At 36.9% G+C, this 7,482-nt stretch overlaps 1 long non-coding RNA gene across 1 annotated transcript; it reads right to left on the reverse strand.

The window, feature by feature from the left end:
* Positions 1 to 2,890: 2,890 nt before the first annotated feature.
* Positions 2,891 to 6,951, reverse strand: LOC148253440 (uncharacterized). The gene is made up of 2 exons (XR_015821490.1): positions 6,847 to 6,951; positions 2,891 to 3,292 (listed from the first exon to the last, which is right to left on the reverse strand). It is a non-coding gene; the product is annotated as an uncharacterized LOC148253440 (long non-coding RNA).
* Positions 6,952 to 7,482: the final 531 nt, after the last annotated feature.

A 7,482-nucleotide genomic window follows, 5' to 3' on the forward strand; every position in this document is an offset into this window, starting at 1 on the left:
TGGGAGACCAGGTATTCCTCAAGGTTTTCCCCTACAAAGGAAAGATACGATTCAGGAAAAGAAGGAAGTTAAACCCTCGTTATGTGGGACCTTTTTGAATCGTCGAGCTCATTGGACTCATGGCATACCGCCTTGCTCTATCCCGAGAGTTTACGGGTTTACATGATGTCTTTCATGTCTTAATGATAAAGAGGTATGACCATATTATTCCTCGCAATGAGGTGCAGGTACAAGTGGACATGACTTATGAGGAGGTTCCCATGGAGATTCTTGAGTGAACCGACAAGGTCATGAGCAACAAGATGATTCCCATGGTGAACGTGCGATGGCAGCATCATACTCTAAAAAAAGCAATGTGGGAGTTGGAAACCGAGATGAGGGAAAAGTATCCGGACCTGTTCGAGACAAATTTGGGGACCAAATTTTTCTAAGGTGGGGGATGATGTAACACTCCGCCCATTGTTGTGCTTAATTAATTTGAAAAACCTTATTTATTGGGGATTTTAGGCCGCATAGAACTAATTTAATTTACCACACATATTATTTATCGTAATTCATAAATTTTTCTGATTTTTTTAATTATTTTGATTTTATTTAATTTTAATTTAAATGCATTAATTTTATTTATTTTATTTCAGTACACATTTTTTTTGAAAAAATGGCAAAACGGGAAAAAATCACGTGGAAATATCCGCAAGGTCAGACCTTGGCAAAATAGGAAAAAATCACATATAAAAATCCCTGGGGTCAGACCTTGCATGGGTCTTATCACGCGCTGGTGGGTCGTCCACGTGTCACCTCGTGCGTAGACAGGAACCACACACTGTGCATGCACCATCTGCGCAGGCCGAAGCCCTCATGTGCCTGGGGCCTGTGCGCGCGATAGGAGGCCTGTGCGCCTATAGGCTCGCTTGCAGCATGCCAGGCGGGCCACTGCCACCTCAGGCAATGCGCTGCCGTTGCCTCAGGCAATGGACCAGCCTTTCTAGCAGAGGAGACTTTCCTCCCTCATTTTTTGTGTCGAGCATCTTTTTTCTCTATCTCTTCACTTGATTTTGCCACTTGGTGCGAATCTGGTGGTATCAATAGGTCTTCCCTTCCCATTCTTCCATTTTTCAATAATGACAGAGAGAGAAAGAAAGAGAAAGTGATCTAGAGAGAAAATAAGAATGGTAGAGAAGAAAATGTCAAGGTTTCGGTAAGAAATTTAGTATTTCTTTCAACATCTTAAGGAGTATGTTTAGATAAAAGAAAAATCATTAAATATGATAATTGTGATTTTTCTTGTTTTGCATGCTTTTGTGTTTGTAGGTCTAATAAGTTGAACTATTCCTATTTCAAGCATGCTATGTGATTTATAAACACTTGATGATTTTCATATAATAAAAATAATATGAAGTCGGTATATTTACCTGGAAAAAATAAAAGAAACAAAAAAAATTGGAATGAAGCATGAATTGTCCGAAGTTTGTATCTGCATTGATATGCATAATACATCAAGTGTCTCGTTAGGATTTTTATCTCTGAAGAGTATATTTACCTAACCCCATCCAAGTTATCTATTTCCCCCTTCCCCATCTGGTTTAGAAAGACGTAAGAGAATCGCTCCCTGTAGATAATGGTGTACCCTCTGACGAGAGTGCTAACGTGAATATCTGTTAGGGAGTCACCTTTGGCTAAGTACTGTCGTGACTGTAGACATCTGATAGAACCACAATTGTTGGTGCGATCATGGTCCTAGATCATACCATAGTTTGGCCAGCCAAAATTATGCATGAGCAAATTGCTGTTATCTGTATCTGATCTGGTCATTTCACATGGGTAGTTAGAAATCTGTATATGCTTTCAAAGATGGAAGTTGCAATGACTTCGCAAAACATGACATGAAAATCTAAGCATTTTATGATTTATTTGATTTTCTCTATTATTTAGCATGATGTATGTTTGTTTGATTATATGAACGTACTATTTTCTAATGAATAAATTATTTTTATAATATAAGATAGGCCTACAAAGTAGCCAAATGGTAAGTATTTATGTTAGAATAATTCACCTGTAAAAGCTTATGATTTTATTTAAATACTGTTTTCTTTATTGAGTATATAAAACTCACTCTTTCCATGCCCCCCTCCCCCTAGATGAGGAAGAAAATGAGGAACCGCAAGCTGACCTACTCATTGAAGCCTATGAGGATCCCGTGGATTCATAAACTTTGAGTGCATGAATGTCCCCGCACTCTAATGAGTCCAATAGCATTGTGAAAAAAGTGGCATTCTTTTATATTTTGACTTCGTATTTTGTAGCCATTTCTGGCCTCAGTTATACGTATGTAATTAGAACTCATATATACTTGTAAGAGATTTGTATTAATTTGTTCTGCTGCAAAAAATTTTATCATGCACTCATTATTATGTTTCTTTATCTGACACCCATTTGCCTTAATTAACATTTGGGATGTCACACCACTATGTCAGAGGTTTGGAGTTGGTTAATATTGTCATTTTGTAGAGGGTTTCTCAAAAATTACCGCTCCACTTACTCAACTGCTCCGAACAAAATCCAATTTGAGTGTAGCTCCGAGTGTGAGGAGAGCTTTGTAGAGCTTAAATGTCAGTTGACCAGGATTCCTATATTAGCCATTCCTGATAACTCTGGATTTTACAGTTTACTATGATACATCTCACCTAGCCTTAGCGTGTGTACTAATGCAGCATGGTAGAGTAGTTGCTTACTGTTAAAACGTACTTGAGTGTTTTTTTTTTTTTTGGGACTCAGTCACTAAAACAGACCTAGTCTTTAGGATGTTGATAATATAGTTCCTGGTTTGTAGCTTTATCCTAAGATCACGTTTTTATCCTCTATTTTTGCTATTTAAATGTATTACTGCTGATTAAATAAATAGTTTTTCATCAACATAAAGTTTAAGCTCTACATCTTCTTCTTCCTCTGTTTCTGTCAACTTCAAATAAAACAATAAATTGGTATCAGAGCTGTCTTCTTAAGGGATCTGTGATTACGATGGAAAGTGAAACCAGCTATTCCAAAATTGCTCCTTCAGTGTTTGATGGTGAGAATTATCAACTTTCGGCCATGAGAATGATGGCTTACCTTGAGGCTTTGGATCTTTAGGAGACCGTGGAAGAAGATTACAAAGTCACTCTGCTGCCAAACAATCCTACCGTGGCCCAAATGAAAAATCACAAGGAAAATAAGACCAAGAAATCCAAGGCAAAGGCAACTCTCTTTGTGGCTGTTTCAGCAAATATCTTCACAAGGATCATGTCTCTTATATCTGCAAAAGAGATTTGGGATTATCTCAAAGAAGAATACAAAAGAGATGAAAGGATTCGAGGCATGTAGGTGTTGAATTTATTGATGGAATTTGAACTTCAGAGGATGAAAGATTTTGAGTCAATCATAGAATACTCAGACAGATTATTGGGCATTGTAAACAAGGTAAGGTTGTTTGGCACTCAATTTTTATATTCAAGAATTGTTCAAAAAATTCTTGTAACTGTGCCAGAAAGATATGAAGTTACCATTACCACCTTGGAAAATACAAAGGAATTGTCCAAGATCACTTTGGCAGAGCTACTAAATGCCTTGCAAACTCAACATCAGAGGAGGCTAATGAGGCAAGAAAGTGTTATCGAAGGAGCTCTTCCAGCCAAACACCTGGTGGCTAAAAAAAACCAAGAAGAATACTGACAAAAAAACACAAGCGACATCTTCGGAAAGGTTCTGCAAACAACCAGAATCACAGCAATGGTAGAAATTCAAGAAAGAACTACCCATCTTGTCAGCACTGCGGTCAAATAGGCCATCCACCTTTCAAATGTTGGAGAAGGCTAGATGCCAAATATAGCAAATGTGGTCAGGATGGACATGAAGCTGTGGTTTGCACTAATAAATTCCAGAACCAAGATGAAGCTGCTCAAGTTGCTGATGAAGAAGAAGATAAGATGTTTGTGGCGACATGTTTTTCAACCAAAAGTTCTTTAAAAGGTTGGCTGATTGACAGTGGTTATACAAACCACATGACTTTTGATAAAACTCTCTTCAAAGATTTAAGGCCCTCAAAAATCAAGAAAATCAGAATAGGCAACAGAGGCTATCTACCTGCAAAAGGGATTGGAACTATTGCAATTACAACCAGCTCAGGTACAAAAACAATTTCTGATGTCCTTTATGTACCTGAAATTGATCAAAATCTATTGAGTGTTGGTCAATTGTTAGAGAAAGGATTTAGGGTATCCTTTGAAGATTTCCATTGCCTTGTTTTTGATGCATCTGGGAAAGAAATTTTAAGGGTTAAAATGAGAGGTAAAAGCTTATCAAATGAATCTACAGAGGTGTAGATAGCTTATTTCACCAAAGCCAGCAACGCAGAAATTTGGCATAAGAGGCTTGACCATTGTCATCTTCAAACGATGTTAAGATTGCAGAAAAGTGACTTGAAAAGGGGACTACGGGAGCTTGACAATTATTTGCCAGATTGTACTGCCTGCTAATTTGGTAAACAGAACAGGTTGCCATTTTAAAAATCAACTTGGAGAGCTTCCAAAAAATTACAGCTTATTCATACGGATGTTGCTGGACCTCAAAAAACGCCATCATTACAAGGTAGTCTTTACTACATGCTTTTCATTGATGATTTCACAAGAATGTGCTGGATTTTTTTCTTGAAATTAAAATCAGAAGTTGCCGGTGTATTTTTGAAGTTCAAGAAAATGGTAGAAAATCAAAGTGGCTGTACGATTCAAGCATTGAGGTTAGATAATGGAAATGAATATACTTCAGCAGAGTTTAATTTATTTTGCAAAGAAGCTGGCATTGAACATCAGCTTACTGTCCCATACACTCCAGAATAGAATGGAGTTACCGAAAGAAGGAACCGATCGATAATGGAGATAGCCAGATGTATGTTGTATGAGAAAGAGTTACCAAAAATGTTTTGGGCAGAGGCAGCCAATACAGCAGTATTTTTGTAAAATCGACTTCCAACCAAAGCTTTGGAAGATAAAACTCCGTTTGAAGCTTGGTATGGGTATAAGCATTCACTAAATTTTCTTAAAGTATTTGGCTGTGTATGTTTTGTTCACGTGCTACAGATAAAACATGAAAGGCTTGACCAAAAAGCAATTCCAAGCATCTTTGTGGGTTATAGTTCAGTTTCTAAAGCTTACAAGGTGTATCATCCTCAAACAGAAAAAATGACAATCAGTAGGGATGCACACTTTAATGAGGATGAACAATGGAATTAGAAAAATTTGCAGAAGAAAGATAGTTATTCAAAAGAACCAGGAAGTGTTGTTACTAAAGAGAACCTAGCAGATTCATGGCAAGAAGAGTTGGAAGATGATCTTCAAGTTAAAGGTACAAGGTCAATTTCAGACATCTATGCAAGATGTAATGTGGTAATTTGTGAACCTGGTGATCCTGAAGAAGCATTACAGGATTTAAAGTGGAAGAAAGCAATGGAGAAAGAGCTGTTTATGATTACAAAAAATAAAACTTGGGAGTTGGTTAAGAGACCTGAAGGAAGAAAGGTCATTGGCGTCAAATAGGTGTCAGAACAAAGCTGAATGCAGACAACTCTATCAACAAACATAAGGCCAGACTCGTTGTTAAAAGGTATGCTCAAATATATGGTGTTGATTATTCTGACACCTTTGCTCCTGTGGCAAGGCTAGATACAATTAGGTTGCTGCTTATATTATCAGCACAAATGGGATGGAAAGTATTTCAGTTGGATGTCAAATCAGCCTTTTTAAATGGCTTCTTGCTGGAGGAGATATATGTAGAGCAGCCTGAAGGATTTATGAAGCAAGGTGAAGAAGACAAGGTCCATTTGCTTAAAAAGGCTCTTTATGGTTTGAAACAAGCACCAAGAGTTTGGTATAGCAGGATAGATGTGCACTTGATAAGTCTTAGTTTTTTTAAAAGCTTATATGAGGCCACTCTTTATGTGAAACATAAAGATAATGACACACTCATTGTGTCCCTATATGTTTATGATCTTCTACTGACAGGAAATAATACAAAGCTGGTTGAAGAGTTCAAAAAGGAAATGATGCAAGCTTTTGAAATGACAGATCTTGGTCTCATGACCTATTTTCTTGGAATGGAGATCAGACAAAGAGAAAATGAAGTGTTCGTTGGTCAAAAAAATTATGCGAAGGAAATCCTAAAGAATTTTAAGATGGAAGAATGCAAAGCAGTAAGCACACCTATGAATCAAAAGGAGAAACTAAATAAGGAAGATGGAGCTGATAAAGTTGAGGAAGGTTATTACAGGAGTTTGATTGGATGTCTGATGTACCTCACTGCAACAAGGCCTGATATTCTATTTGTTGTAAGTCTCTCATCCCGATTTATGCATTGCCCTAGTGAAGTGCATTTAATTGCAGCAAAAAGAATTTTAAAGTATGTCAAAGGTACTGTTATCATGGAGTTAAGTTTAAAAGATGTAAAAATTTTAAGCTTTGTGGTTTTTTGGATAGCGATTAGGCTGGATCAGTTGATGATATGAAAAGCACTTCAGGATATTGTTTCAATCTAGGCTCAGGGGCTTTCTCATGGTGTTCCAAGAAGTAGGAAATTATAGCACAATCTACTGCAGAAGCTTGATTTACAGCAGCAACAGCTGCTCTAAATCAAGTTTTATGGCTAAAAAAAATCTTGTTAAACATAAAGCAGAAACAAAGCACAAAAATTTTTGTTGACAACCAAGCAGCCATTGCAATCTCAAACAATCCAGTGTTTCATGGAAAAACCAAGCATTTTAACATCGAGCTCTATTTTTTGAGGGAGGTGCAGCAAAATGGAGAAGTGACACTAACTTACTGAAAGTTTAACGATCAGCTAGCAGACTTGTTCACAAAGCCTCTTCCCATCAACAAGTTCGAGCTTCTAAGGCAAAGAATTGATGTTTGCAGTTCCAAAAGCAAGGAGGATTGTTAAAACGTGTTTTTGAACTGCACGTGATTTTTTTCTTTGTTGGACTCAGTCAATAAAGTAGACCTAGTCTTTAGGATATTGATAATAGGGTTTCTGGTTTGTAGCTTTATCATAGGATCATGTTTTTATCCTCTATTTTTGCTTTTTAAATGTACTACTGCTGATTAAATAAATAGTTTTTCATCAACACAAAGTTTAAGTTCTGCATCTTCTTATTCCTCTGTTTCTGTCAACTTCAAATAAAACAACACTAACAGCTCTAGACAATTAAAATCTCATGAGCTCAACTACCCTACCCATGACCTTGAGCTTGCAGCTATTCTTTTTGCTTTAAAGATTTGGTAACATTATCTTTATGGCGAAATCTTTGAGATTTTCACAGATCACAAGAGTCTTAAGTACATCTTTACACATAAATAATTAAACATAATTCAGAAACAATGGTTGGACCTACTGAAAGACTACAATTGTAAGATCTCCTACCACCCTACAAAGAGTAATGTTGTAGCTAACGCCCTCAAT

Source organism: Carica papaya, chromosome 6, assembly GCF_054855325.1.
Source record: "Carica papaya isolate Zhongbai chromosome 6, ASM5485532v1, whole genome shotgun sequence".
In the NCBI taxonomy this organism is placed as follows: Eukaryota; Viridiplantae; Streptophyta; class Magnoliopsida; order Brassicales; family Caricaceae; genus Carica; species Carica papaya.